This window comes from Chelonoidis abingdonii, chromosome 16 (genome assembly GCF_003597395.2).
Source record: "Chelonoidis abingdonii isolate Lonesome George chromosome 16, CheloAbing_2.0, whole genome shotgun sequence".
NCBI lineage: Eukaryota > Metazoa > Chordata > Testudines > Testudinidae > Chelonoidis > Chelonoidis abingdonii.
The window spans coordinates 11,309,171-11,323,823 of NC_133784.1; the positions used below are offsets into that span (position 1 = coordinate 11,309,171).

Consider the following 14,653-nt stretch of genomic DNA (forward strand, 5'->3'; position numbering starts at 1 on the left):
TTGCAGTGTTGTATATATTATATACTATCACAATGAGTAATCTCATTGTAATTTTCCCTGCTGTAGCGAGTAATGTATAATATACATTACAGTATATACAAAGACAGAGCCCTCCCCAAAAAAACCAATTTGACATTTGTATAAACTCAAAAGTTGCTAAAAATATGAAATAAATGAAATAAATAAACCTTGAAAAACAGAAGCCCAATTATATCACTCTGCCTCCAAATAATACATGATTATTATAATCTATACACTATATCCAGTAGTGGAAAATACTTTGACTACAACCCAAGCAGGGCTGGGCCTAGTTAATAACTGAATGAGGAGTCCAACACATCTCCATAGAAACATAGGATGCTGCAGGAAATCGTACTGCATAATCCAGCAGGTGGCACTTTTCCTTCTGCATCAGTACAGAGGCTATGCCCCAGCCTGGAGATAAGAAACCCTGTGATGCTGGCAGTGTCATTTTTCAAAACCAAGCTCTTGACCCCTTGTGGTCATTAAAGATACACAGTGCTTTTCACAAGGGTTAGAAACATTGTTAATTCTGTTATCCTGGCCACATTCTCACTGGAATTCCAACTTGCGCTCCGCCTGAAGTTTAGTTGGAGAAGTTATTCTTCAGTTTCTTTTCTAAACATCTATTGTAAAGTGTTGCTAGCATAAAGGGGTTGCCACACTCCACACCAGGAGATAGATACCTTTTGGCAGGCATACCTCTGGGGTGTGCCTGACTAACATTGTCGTTCATTTTAGCATCATTTCCCTCCATCCTGCAATAGGCAGGTGTAATTGCTTTGTATTCCTGTAGATTATTGACATCAAAAATACAGACCCACGATACAGATTACAGAAAACTTGGATCATGCTCAGAGAATAACTCACATCACATCAAAAGTCCCCCTCCTTTTGTTTTGCTAAGGGCATGGCTACACTTGCAACGTTAAAGCGCTCCCCCGGCAGCGCTTTTAAGTGCGAGTGTGGTCACGGCGTCATCGCTGGGAGAGAGCTCTCCCAGCACTGCAGGTACTCCACCTCCACGCTCCCAGCGCTGGGGCACTGTTTACACTGGCGCTTTACAGCACTGTAACTTGTTGCTCAGGGGGGTGTTTTTTACACCCCCCTGAGCGAGAAAGTTGCAGTGCTGTAAAGCTCAGTGTAGCCAAGGCCTAGGTCTGCTTTAATAGTTATCTTTCTTCTGGGCAGAGGAATGAACTCTCTCCCCCTCCTTACATCATTCTCATTTCCCGTTATTCTTACTTTATCCTTACTTTACAAAGACTCACGTATTCCAAACATACCTCAGAAAACCTGTATGAACAGCTCTGGCCCTCTGGAACAAGTATCTACCATTTAGGGAATGAAAACAAGAAATTACAACAGGTACAGCAGCAGCCACAAATAACATTATGGTGCAATTTTACTGCACCAAAGATCTTTCATAAGATTACTTTCCTGAATATTTCCATCTTTTCTTCCTCTTACATGACCCTTCTCTGTCTCTTTCTTCCTTTGGCTATATCTTTTTATTGCCCATTTTCTTCATAGCCTTTCATCCTGCAACCTTATTCATTTAAAAAATTCAAGCCTACAGTTATGAGATTTAAATAGTTAACCTAGCACAAAAGAGCAAATGATGACACAAGAATATTGGCTATATTCTTTACTGCATGTTTCCATCTGGGGAGTTGGATGCCTAACTCCCTTACACCTTGTCTACACTAGAAGATTGTTTCACTGTAACTATACTAGTATAGTTAAACTGGTAAACCCCAGCTTCTAGTGTGGATGCAGTTTTATCAGAATAAACCTGCTTTATATCAGTATAACTATTCCTGTATAAGAAGGGAATCACTTACAGTATAAGGCACTTTTATAGTGGTATAGCTACATCCACATTAGGGGTTATACCAGTAAAAAAGTCACAACTCTATCCAATATAATCATAAATCTTTCAAGTGCTGCAAAAAGATTACGTGTAATTTGTTTTTATGCTTGCATTAGAACAAGGAGAGCTATGGGAGAGGCTGAGGTGATTTACATAGGCCTGATCCATATCATGAAATAAAATTAACAGCTTTTATTGGGGGGGTTGAGGGAAGATGGTGAGTCTACATGAATAGAGAAGCAGGGGTGAAGGCAGGGTCTGCACACCTGGGTTCTCTTATTGGCTTTGCACCTGACTCACTATGCCATCATAGATAAGTTTCTTTCCCTCTCAGTGCATCGGCTTCCTTACCTGTAAAATGGTGAGAAAACCTTCTTCCCAGGTAAACTGAATGTCTGAGATTAGATGAGTGATGAAACTTTATGTGGTGATAACAACTGCTGGGCTGTCCTCTGCCAGTTACTTGCTGCCCAAGGGTGTGACATGCCCCCTGAGTGGTCCAAGGGCACAAATGTCCCTATTCGCCAAGGGCATGGTGGGCTCGGGCTGCAATGTCTTCCCCCTCAACTGGCCACGCTGGCATCAGTGTACAAGATCTCTGCCCATGGGGTGCACACTGGCCTCAAGGTACCAGGTCTTCCCCCACAGACGCATGCTGCAGCATCCACCCACAGCCCTCTACTGGCACGTGGGAGGTGGGGACCCTCGGGGGACAGCGTTGCTGCCCAGTGGGCATGCTGTCAGCCCAGCACACCAGCCTCCTCACGGGGGCGAGCAGCCTTGGGGCACCACATTCCCCGCCAGGGCTATGAGGGGGCCCAGGGAGGAGGCGTGGAGCAGCCTAGGAGCACAGCGGGCAAGAGCCATTGCACCAGGCACCCACCAGCAACCACTGAGCCAGGGGCCTCAGGGCGCCACGCCCGAGGCCCTGCCCTGCGCTCCTAGAGGAGCGCCTGACGCCGGCTCCCACAACCCCGCAGGGCCAGCGGACTCCGCCCCGCCCCCGGCCATGGCGGCGGAGGCGGGGCGGCGCGCTGACAGACAGCTGGACTTCCCAGTGTAAACAAGCGCCGGGCAGGAGCCGAGAGTCCGGGTCTCCCCGGCCGGCCGGAGCTGCACAGCCCTCGCAGGAGCAGCCCGCCGCCCGCCCCGGCCATGGGAGGCAGCAGCTGGAGGAGCCGGCCTGGGCCCAGTGCGGGGCAGCGAGGTAATCGCGGGTTTGGCCGCCGCCCCAGCCCTGGGGGCCCCAGGATCCCCCACAGCTCCATCCTGACGGACAGGGCTGGGGGCTGGGGGCTGGGGCTGGGGCTGGTATCCCCCCGCCAAAGGGCAAGGGGTTTGGGAGCCATCACCTCCACGGGGAGGGGCTGGGACCCGCACCGGGCCGAGGAGGGGAGTCCCGAGTGGTTCCGGGGAGCAGGTGACTGGATCCCACCCGAGGGGGGGGGCAAGGGTAGTACAGCACATAGGCACCCTCAGAGGCGGCAGGGCTCCCACTCCCAATTCCCTGAAAGGGCCAGGGCGCCCCACTCCCAATTCCTCTAGGGTGTTAGTGGATCCACCCATTCCCTAAAGAGTCAGGAAAGGTTCATGGGATCCCACCCCCCAGTTCACTAAAAGGGCCAAGGGATCCCACCCCCAATTCTTAGGAAGGGACTGGGTATCTCTGTCCCCCCCCCCCCCGGGTTGGGGAGGGGAAGGGACTTGGAAACCTCTCCCCAAGAGCTACGGATTTTCAAGTGGCATTGGCCCTTCGTTCATTTAGATGATTCACATCCTTTTCCCATAAGAGTGGTCTGACTGCTTGGGGGTGTTTCCCATTCATAGTAACAGTCAGTTTAAAGGGGTATCTATCCCTCCCAGTCTCGGTGATGTGACGGAGCGGGGTGGGAGGGCGCATCCCTCCACAGGTAATGTGCATATCACCTGAATCGTGGGGGGTGCGGAAGGTTACTGTTCTCGGGGAGAGACCTGGAAGCAACAGGCAGCTCCAGGGAGGAGGGAGGCAGTTCTGTCCTCACTGTCAGCAGCCTATCCAAGAATGCATTTCTGTCTCCTAACTCAGACGGAGCCAAGAAATACACTATGTACCAAATGAAGCCCATTTGACTCTTGATTGTTTTGACTGCAAAGTTATGAATATTTTGATTATGATCCAGCGTGGGCCCATATAAGATGCTCATCGTTTCTGCTGTTGAGCTGAATATGACACTAGTTGTAGCTTGTACTTTATTTACAACCTGAGTCTATGGGATAGCTTGCTTGCTATTAACTTTCACATCTTGGCATGTCAGCTCTCAGCTTGCTAAGGAAGTAGTGAAACTATTCACATGTAAGTATAAAGGGAGGTTATGGGGTCAAATTTTGTGCTGATTTATGCCCTGCATGACAGTCACATAGGGCCTAAGTCAGTGCAGAATCAGGTGCCAGGGCATAAGGACTTGTTTTTTATTTTTCTGAGTTTCAGTGGTTAATATAGAGGTTTATAATTCCTAGTATTTTGTTTCCATCAATACAAAAGTTCTGCTTGGAAAAATGTTGGTTTCATGTTTACAATATATTAGCTGTGTTAAGTTTACAAGTAAAAGGATTCCTCCCCCCCCACACACACACACTCATAACTGCGTTTCCTGCAAAATCATCCTCACTGTCTCAAGTTGAATGTTGTCATTGAAGGTATAACTAATGACTGAATACAAACCAGGAGCAATCAATTGGGTAGGAAGGTATCATTTTTTACGCAGTTGCTTTTCAGAGGAGAACCACATCTTGAATATTTGCATTAGCAGGAAATAAAGAACATAAATCTTGAATAAATTTTATTCAGTGTAAACTGACTGTAGAAACTTAGATTTCTAACAGTTGATAAATACAATGATGATTTTTCATAATTTAGGAACTAGTTGCCAGATAGAAAGGACAACAAGAAAATTACATCAGTTGTCCTTAAGTGCAACATTTCATCTTTTCTCTTTGCAGTGGATTTCAAGTGCAGGGAAAAAGTCAAAGGATTATTGACGTTTACTGATTTAAAATTGAGTCCTTTAAGACTTAAATGTAGGATCGTTTGCAGTTTAAACATTGTATAACAGGTGTCTTAATTCTAAACTACCAAGGATAGTAAGTTTATATAACAAGACAACTGTATAATCACGTAGGAGATAAGCCACACGGAGGTGGAGAGTGAGAGGTTGGAAGGAAGGGCTTAAAGGAGAGAGGAGAGAACTTGAATTCAGCCTTGGATATGACAGCAACACTGCGTCCTGAAGCCAAGCATTAGCACTATGCAAGTAGTTAGTCTGGAAGGGTCTTGTGCAACTGGAAAGAGGTCTGGAGGAGTGCAAGGCTGACAATGTCTGTGGCCTTGTCAACAGTAAGAATATTGACAAGAAAAGATTTTCCTGTGCAGGATACTGGTGCCTGAAAATAGAATCTAAGCTCTGAGAACTCATTGCACAGCTATACAAAGTCAAAGTTGTCCTTTTTGACACAGTTTCAGCAATTGGTTCTCAAAGGCTAGAAAATCTTCATGTTCCAAGACTACTTCTGCCAGGTTTAGAAAGAGTGAAGTGTCTCTATGGGGGTTAAGTTCGGTAGCTCAAACGGATTACTACATCCTAAATTTGTATCTGTGCTCTATGCAGATTTGCCAGGAAATACCAAGGACTTTGCCATTATGGATATAACTCTTTGAATGAGTAACTCCTCCACCATTCATGGATGAGGTAGTGCATCCTCCCTCCCACTGCTTGCCCTATATGATAACATCTATTCTGGGCAACGTGCCTTGGTCTCGTCTCTGCCAGCCTGCTTTCCTGATTGCTGTTTCGTGGCCTACAAAAGTGTCTGCCACTGGGGTGAGGCAGGTGATGGAGAGACTGCTAGTCATGGGAGAAAGAGAGGTAGGATGCTAGATCAGCATCCTGAATTAATCCCACCTGCCAAGGGAAAACTGTCTTCTGCATTTCCTAGAAACCTTATTAAAACCCCTTAAGAGCTGGTTAGTCCTTAAAGTGATGTATAGTTTTAGCCAGTATCTTAAGTGTTATTGGAGAATTAACAAGGTATGAATTATGGCCTTTAATCATTGATACTGTGACCTGTGATGATGGGCGCACACACAGGGAAGAACAGGAAACTGAAGTTAACTATTTTGTTTTTGTTGTTGTTGATATTACTTATCAACATGATATTAATTTGTATTATCATAGTGTCTAGGAGCCCTACTCACGCACCAGGACCTCTTGTTCTGTAAAACACTGCTTCTAGCCTACCCTGCAGAGTGGAAGGGCTGTGTAGGTGAAAGTTTTCACTTCCATGTTGGTAAAGGTGCCCCCTGGTTCAGAGCTTCTGGGAGCTGATAGTTATTGTGTCTGAAAATTAGGGTGACCACATGTCTGGATTTTGTAGGGACAGTACAGATATTTGGGGCTTTTTCTTATATAGGTTCCTATTACCCACCACCCCCTGTCCTGATTTTTCACACTTGCTGTTTTGTCATCCTGCTGAAAATGGAGCTGAAGGCCTTACTGCTGTTGGGATGTACATGAGAAGATATTTTCCTTTCTGCTGGCTTGACAGGTGGCTCATGCAGCAAGGCATACTACTGCCTCATTCTACATATCACAGCCAGAGATTTCCTGGTGTGGATATGTCACCTCCAGAGCACTGCTGCTCTGGAAAAGTCAATCATTAACCTTCACAGGAAGGGAGAAGATTCCATGCAATAGGAGTTAGTTGCTGATATGGGACAACATAGGAAGGCTGGAGCAAGTTGCTCTTGACCCCAGCTAGAGTAATTAAATAATTTTATTGAATAACTCTTTGGATAGTGCTATGTTTTAAAAGATTATATTTATCCCATGAATCTGTAAGCCCATGGGGCCATGCTCAAACACAGCAAATGTTCCTCGTGCGCATTATAAAGTAATAGCCATTGTTCTTGCTTGCTTACCCTATTTTAGTGTTTATCAGGCTAATGTACATAACAGACAGTACAATGGAGAAAACAGAGGAAACAATTAAAAGGAGGTTGGAAATAGTTCTTTTTTTTTTCCTCCACAGGTTTAGGCACTTAACTTCCATTGACTTTCATTGGGAGTTAGGTGTCTTTAACAGTCTTCACCTCTATTCCTGCACAAAGGTTTTATGGCCTACAGCCTTCTTAAGTAACAAAAAGGAAATATAGGTTAAGGTATACAGAATCCTATGAAATAGCCTCATAGAAACCTGCCCTGTCTTCTTAAATGTGGTCTCTCTGTCCTCAGAGACATCTTAACTGCTCATCCTCTTCTGAAACTCAGGGGTTGTCTACACTGGGCTGGGGTGGGGGGGTGGAAGGAGGATTGATCTAAGTTACATGACTACAGCTATATGAATGTAGTTGAAGTCGACATACTTAGAGCTACTTACCATGGTGTCTTCACTGCAGTGTGTCCTCCCTTCAATTCCACTTGCGCTTCTTGTTAAGGTGGAGTACCAGAGTCGACGCTAGAGCGATCGGCGGTCGATTTATCACATTTATACTAGACATGATAAATCGACCATTGCCGGATCAATGTAGACAAGACTTCAGTGACAAGAAAAATAGCTCAGCTCCTTTCTCGTACTTCCTTTGGTTAGTTCCCCAAAATATGTAGGTAATTCCATGTAAGGTGTTTATGAGAACCGCCTCCCTCCAAACCTGCCCGTTGCCTTGTGGGTTTGTGTATTGAAGAATATTTCATAACAGAGACCTTCTGTTCTAACCCAAAGTAATTACGGGTGTCTTGGTTTCACTGCTATTTCCTCCCACCTCTTTAATGGTTCTCCTGTTTTTCTTAATGGCTCTGTTTATACTAAGGTCTGAGCCACATAAGATCTATTATTCTTTCCTGGTGACACCAGCTACAAGATAAGATGGGTCAGATAGAATTGTTATGAGTAATTTGCATTCAGATAGGTCAGTGACTGTCCTTCTTCTGTGTGGGATGGGATTTTTCTCAAATTTAGGCATGAGCGAAGTAAATGAGTCTTCTGCTCTAAGCAATTCAGATTAACAATAGCTAATGGTAAACTTTAAAAATAAAAAAAAAAAGTTTTAGAAGTAATATAGACCCTCTTGTTGGGGTATGAGCCAACTTGCAACTAATGGGGAGGGAATTTTCCCTGGGAGCAGGTTATCCCATAACTGTCTAATACTGCAGGACTTCTTCCTCTGAAGCAGCTAGTGCTAGTCGCTGCCAGAGACAGGATACTGGAGATGAACCCCTGGTCTGATCCAGTATGGTAATTATTCCTATGGAACAATTCTAATATTCCATAGAAAAATATGTACAAAACTCACTTATGGGTTTGTTGTGACACATGTTCTGTTGACCTAGAGTTGAGATTACTCAGCACCTTGTAAGATTGGGCCCTTGCTTTGATAATGGGATGAAAGATGAATTTACAGTCAAGACATGTGACTGGAATCAGGAGACATTTGTTCTGTTCCTGGCTCTGTCACAGATTTTATGCCTTAATTTCCTCATATGTGTAATAGAGATAGGGACAGAAAGTTGCAAAGTTAAATTTTCACGTTTGTAAGGTGCTTTGAAATGCTCAGATGGAATACACTACAAGAGCGCACAGTCGTATTAGTGCTCTGAGTTGGTAAGAACAACAGAAACCCTTATTTTTGTAAAGAAAGAAAAAAAAGAAAGAAAAAACTGGCTAATAGCCTAAAAAGCAAATCACGGACCCTGTTGAAATGCAGTGTCATACAAAATGTTACTGCAATGACAATTACTGTAGAGAAGGTGCTGTTTTCTGCAAAGTGAATTGACTCAGTGTGCTGACCTGTGGCAGCATGATAACACACTACTGATGGGATTTCAGTTGTGATTATAAAAAGAAAAGAAAAAGTCTGGAGAAAGGATAGATGGAGAGAAGACAGTTATATGGGAGAACCGAAGGGCCAAGAGACAAAGGAGGAGGGGAAGTAATTAAACCTCATTCCAACTCGCTTTTTCCTCTAACTTTTCAGTCTGGCAACTAGTCAAGTCCCTATATATTCGCCTCCAGCTTGCTGGAAAAGAAGGCAAGAATGGCTCTGTATCTGTCTCCTTGAAACCCTCTCTATCAGCCCTGTACAACTTACTGGTTCCCTGGACACCTGGGCTTTTCACATGAAAGCCAGGTAACATAATTCTTTGCCTCCCCTCAAATGGGTTCTTCTCCTCTATTTACCCCAATATTTGCGTGCGTGTGTTTTATATATTGTGACGGCAGCTTCTGCCATAGCAACTGACTGCCTCACCATACATTGTTTACAACAAGCTTACAAAATATCAAGTCATTCTTATTTTATTTATTTAAATTTATAAAAATGCTAAAAGGGGGGCTAATCCATATGTCAAGGATGCATAGATCATATCTTAAATAAAAAAGAATGTGGGGCATCATTGGCATAGTGATGACACTTGCCTGTGCCCCCAAAAACATGCCAACCCCCCCATTTTATTTTTAAAAGCATTTCAGTTCCTTTTTGAAGTGCAGTAGTGCACTGTGTTATGAAAAGTGATTGTGTATAAATGGTAGCCTCTTACTCAATGCATCTGCTTCCTCTGTGTGTTCTAGGTCAGATCTGCTGACTTTGGTGACCAAAATAAGTTGTTACCATGACTGACTCTTGTAGTCATTAGTCCTGATTAGCCAACATGGGTATGGGAGAGGGAGCTGAATTCTATTTCCATCAGCAGGGCTGTTTGCTAAGGCCTGGTCTATACTTAAAAATTAGATTGACCTAGCTACACCATTTCATGCCATGAGTGCCATGGTTAGGTTGACTTAACTCCTGGTGTAAATGCAACTAGATCGAAGGAAGAAATCTTTTGTTGACCTAGTTACTGCCTCTCAAACTACATTGATGGAAAAGCCCCTTTCCTTGCTATAGGAAAGCAGTGGCACAGCTGCACTACCATAGCTGTGCTGCTGTAGCAACTGTGGTAATGTAGACATACCTTAAGTTTCAGTCATGGCAGACAATGAGGGTTGCACGGATGTCACTGAGAACAGAATTTGCTGTGCAGTGCACCAGTAGGTTTTGAGCAGCTGATGTCAGGTTAACTTTCAGGGTGGAATTTCAGCTGTTGAGTGACTTTGAGTCATATTAGCAGGAATAAGCAAAACCCAAGAGAAAATCAGACTCCAAGTGTGTCAACTTACACTTCCTGTTCGCTAACCGTTTAATGGGAGACAGGGCGAGAGGGATTCAGTTCAGTATATTGGCACTACTGCCAGTGATGAGAGAGATCCTTTTCCTCTTACACAGTTATTTACAGCAGGGAACCTTTATTTTACTTAAATTTGTCATCACCACTTAAGGAGACAAGACAGTCAGTGAAAAAGCCTCCTTCAAACTGAAACCAGTCCTGTAGCAAGCTGAGTGAGTTCCTAGAAGGACTATTTATATCTGCTTTCACTGTCACTGGTTTCTTGGGTCACCCAGGACAGAGGAATAATCTCTTTGATCTCTCTATTTCTAGTTGTAAAAGCGCAGCGTGTTACGGAGAGTGAATCAGCGTGAGGCCAGTCTGTCCCCTGTAATAATCCCTTGTAACTACAAAATCATCAGTCACAAGGGTGAGGTGAATAGAAAGATCTAAATGTATTACTGTATTCTAATACTCTTATCTGAAGAAAGATGGACGGAAATAAGCAAGTGCGTTTCAGTACAGGGGTTCTGAAATATTTTCATAGGTTGGGCCTCTCTGTAGTTTGGAGATTGCTCTGATGTCTCCTCTCCTCCCATTTACAATGGCATAACAGCCTTATTGGCGTTGTTCACCAGCCGTGCTCCATCTGTCCCCTGTGAACCATCTGTCTTTGAAACATACTTTTGGCTATTTGGAGGGTAAATGCTGGGCTAGGTAGAAAGAGAGTTGGCAGTGCTTTTTCAGTAAAGGAAAGCAAAAGTCTTTAATAAAAACAGTACAGCAAAAATGGCATCAGGTAATAATTTACCTGGGGTGCAAACTGACTTTGAAAAATGGATATATTAAGTAGCTAGTCTTTTTCCTTGGAATGCCAATGCCGTTTGGAAACCCACCAGCTGTTTGACTTGTTGTATGACTGTTTGGAAGCCTGGCCTTCCAGGACATATAACTAGTTTCCCCTGCAGCTTTGTATCAAAACATGACTGCTTTCCTCGGGGCTTGCATGGTGAAGACGCAGCTACTGAATGAGGGCAGGTTCTGTGTGAAGATGAGCAGCATTTACCAAATCTGAGCAGGGAAATACTTTAAATATCTAGGATGTTATAAGGATGTAGCAATCTGTTGTGTGTATATATAACTTGGAACAAGAAAACGCTATTCCACATGTGCAGAGCTAAATCCAGTCAGCTTCAAAAATTGTTGCTTAGCTCTAAAAGGGGAGGAATGATGGTTCCTTAGTGGCTAAAACATTGGGCTGGGAGACAGGAGAACTAGGTTTTATTCCAGTGGTTCTCACACTTTTGTACTAATGACCCCTTTCACATAGCAAGCCTCTGAGTGTGACCCCCCCCCCTTATAAATTAAAAAAACATTGTAATATATTTAACACCATTATAAATGCTGGAGGTGAAGCAGGGTTTGGGGTGGAGGCTGACAGCTCGCAACCCCTCATGTAATAACCTCGTGACCCCCTGAGGAGTTCCAATCCCCAGTTTGAGAACCCCAGTTTATTCCAAGATGTATCACAGACTCACTGGAGAAATTTCAGGGTATGGCTACACTTACATTTTTGCAGCACTGGTAGTTACAGCTGTGGTCGTACAGCTGTGTAGGGCCAGCGCTGCAGTGTGTCCACACTGACAGCGACCAGCGCTGCAGTGTGTCCATTTGCAGCATTTGCAGCGCTGTTGTGAGTGGTGCATTGTGGGCAGCTATCCCACAGAGCACCTCGTCCCATTTTGGCGCTGTGGGTTGTGGGAAGGGGACGGAAGGGTGCGGGTCATTCCGCTTCCTGTTCCAACGACCGTGGTGCATCGCTTCCCTTTTCAGCCGTTTTGGTGCCATTGTGAGTCTGCGCGTGATTTCAGTAAGAAATGGAGCCCGAGCTGCTGAGGACTTTGCTGATGAATGTTGCCAGCACATCACGTCTGGCAGTTGAGCTATTCCTTATGCTCCAAAGTGACAGTGAGGAGAGCTCAGATGATGAAATAGATTCGGCTGACGCGCCTGACACTAAATTGCTTGTGGCAGTAACGGACGTGCTCAGCACCGTGGAACGCCGCCTTTGGGCTCGGGAAACAAGCACTGAGTGGTGGGATCACATCGTCATGCAAGTCTGGGATGACGAGCAGTGGCTGCAGAACTTTAGGATGAGAAAAGCCACTTTCATGGGACTGTGTGCTGAGCTCGCCCCAACCCTGCAGCGCAAGGACACGAGACTGAGAGCTGCCCTGTCAGTGGAGAAGCGGGTGGCTATTGCAGTCTGGAAGCTGGCAACTCCAGACAGCTACCGATCGGTCGCAAACCAGTTTGGAGTGGGAAAGTCGACCGTTGGAATAGTGGTGATGCAAGTTTGCAGGGCCATTAATCGCATCCTGCTAAGAAGAACCGTGACTCTGGGAATGTGCAGGACATTCTGGATGGCTTTGCACAAATGGGTTTCCCTAACTGTGGAGGGGCAATAGATGGGACGCATATTCCTATTCTGGCACCACCCACCTGGCATCCGAGTACGTTAATCGGAAGGGGTATTTCTCTATGGTTCTCCAGGCGCTTGTGGATCACCGTGGGCGTTTCACTGACATTTACACAGGATGGCCTGGAAAGGTGCATGATGCACGCATCTTTCGGAACAGTGGCATGTTCAGGAAGCTGCAGGCAGGGACTTTTTTCCCAGACAGGAAGATCACAGTGGGGGACGTCGAAATGCCCATTGTGATCCTTGGAGACCCCGCTTACCCGTTAATGCCTTGGCTCATGAAACCGTATACAGGGAAGCTTGACAGGAGCAAGGACCGGTTCAACTACAGGCTGAGCGGTGCAGAATGACTGTGGAGTGTGCTTTTGGCCGTTTAAAGGGGAGATGGAGAAGTCTCTACGGGAAGCTAGACGTGGGGAAAGCAGCATCCCAGCGATTATAACCGCGTGCTGTATCCTCCATAATATTTGTGAGGGAAGGGTGAAACCTTCAGTGACGAATGGACCTCCGAGGTTCAACGCCTGGAGGCTGAATTTGCACAGCCAGAGAGCAGGGCTACTAGAGAGGCCCAGCACAGTGCTTCAAGGATTAGGGATGCCTTAAAGGAGCAATTTGAGGCTGAAAGCCAACAGTAATGTTGGGTGCCTTCCACAGGAGTGAAGTGCAGTGGTTGCAATGATTTGCAGTGCCTATTTTTCACTTGTGGTACAGTATGTTACACTTTCTGTAATAATAAAAACTGTTTTAAAAGACAAATCCTTTATTAAAAATACAGTACATAAAACGGGCAGGGGGGTAGGGTGATGAGCAGTAAAGTCAGAGGTTTGAATATGTCCTTCCTTGAGTGCTGTGCAATGCCTGCTGCACTTCAGGATTAATATGCTGCATGGTGATGGGGGTTGAGTGCATAGGGTAAGGGTCGTAGTTCTCAGGGCTGTTAGGTGAACGTATGGGTGTTGGGGGCAGCTGGTGGTGGTAAGAACCAGGATGCTGGAGAAGGGTGTTTTGAGGAAACAGTGGGGCACAATGGGTTGAGCTTTTGGGATGGGGGGAGGAAGGCACGGTAGTGCTCTGCCTGCATGGCTAGCATTGACTGCATGAGGTCTGTGTGGCGTTCCAGGATGCTTAGCAGCCGATCTGTGCTTCTCTCTTGGTAGCAATTCCTTTCTCTTGGCAGCCTTTTCCTTTCTCTTGGCAGCCTGTTCCTTTTTCCTGCTTTCCTTTTCCTCCAGTCTTGCAACTTTTTATTATCTGTGGAATACAGATTCATAACTGCTTTCACCAGCTCCTCCTTATTCTTCCTTGTTTTTTTCTTAAGTTCCAGTTTTTCAGAAGTCTGCGCTGATGGAGCAGTATCAAGGTCACTTTAAAAAAAACACAGAGAGATAAACTTTTATACAGAGCCTGTATTGTTTTTAAGACTATTTTCTAGCATCATTTACACATTGCGAGCATAGCACAGAGAGGCCGCAGCTGCAGAGAAATGGTGAGTTTCCCACAGGGAACGCGACCATTTCTCACCTGGGAAGGGGGGGCTGCTTGACTCTGAATCCATGGGCTTTCTGTGACTTGGGAAGCAAAGAGCAGCTACAGGGAAATAGCACTTAACACATCCCTGCATTTTCCACAGAATTTAACCTCCCTGGGATATCTCTCTGCTCTGGGTCAACCTGGGAAAGAGCGGGAGGGTCTTCTACAGCTAGGGGTGGATTTTGCCTGGTCCCTACGAACAGCTTGCCTGTGTGCAGCAATGGTCACCCCACCCCTCACGCCCAATGGCGTGGACGTGTTAGCCTGACTGGGACAGGAGGCACACGTGGGCTCCCCTATAAAATTGCCGGAAGCTGGGCATTGCACACACTCTGGCTGAAACTTTTGAAGAGATTACAGAGGCAGATTACCCGCGACGTGATAGACCAAATCAATGGGCTATTCCACATCTAGGCATGCTTGCAGGCAGCCATAGCCCCTCCTCCCAAAACATTTCCATCCTTATAATAAAAGCTTCTTACGGGAACAGGCTCCTCTGCTGGTTCCTCACTACCAAGTTCCAGCGGCTGCGACTGGCTAGCTTCTTCCTGGCTGGAAAATAGCTCCTGGCTG

The 14,653-nt window shown here is 45.5% G+C and overlaps 1 protein-coding gene across 2 annotated transcripts in view; it reads left to right on the plus strand.

Moving 5' to 3' along the window:
- Positions 1 to 2,941: 2,941 nt before the first annotated feature.
- The window catches only part of MARCHF8 (membrane associated ring-CH-type finger 8), a 156,286-nt gene continuing 144,574 nt past the window's right edge, over positions 2,942 to 14,653 (plus strand). For both annotated transcript variants that reach the window (XM_032797376.2, XM_032797378.2), the window contains exon 1: positions 2,942 to 3,101. The gene's annotated coding sequence lies outside the window, so the exon portion shown is untranslated. The remainder of the gene's footprint in view (positions 3,102 to 14,653) is intronic.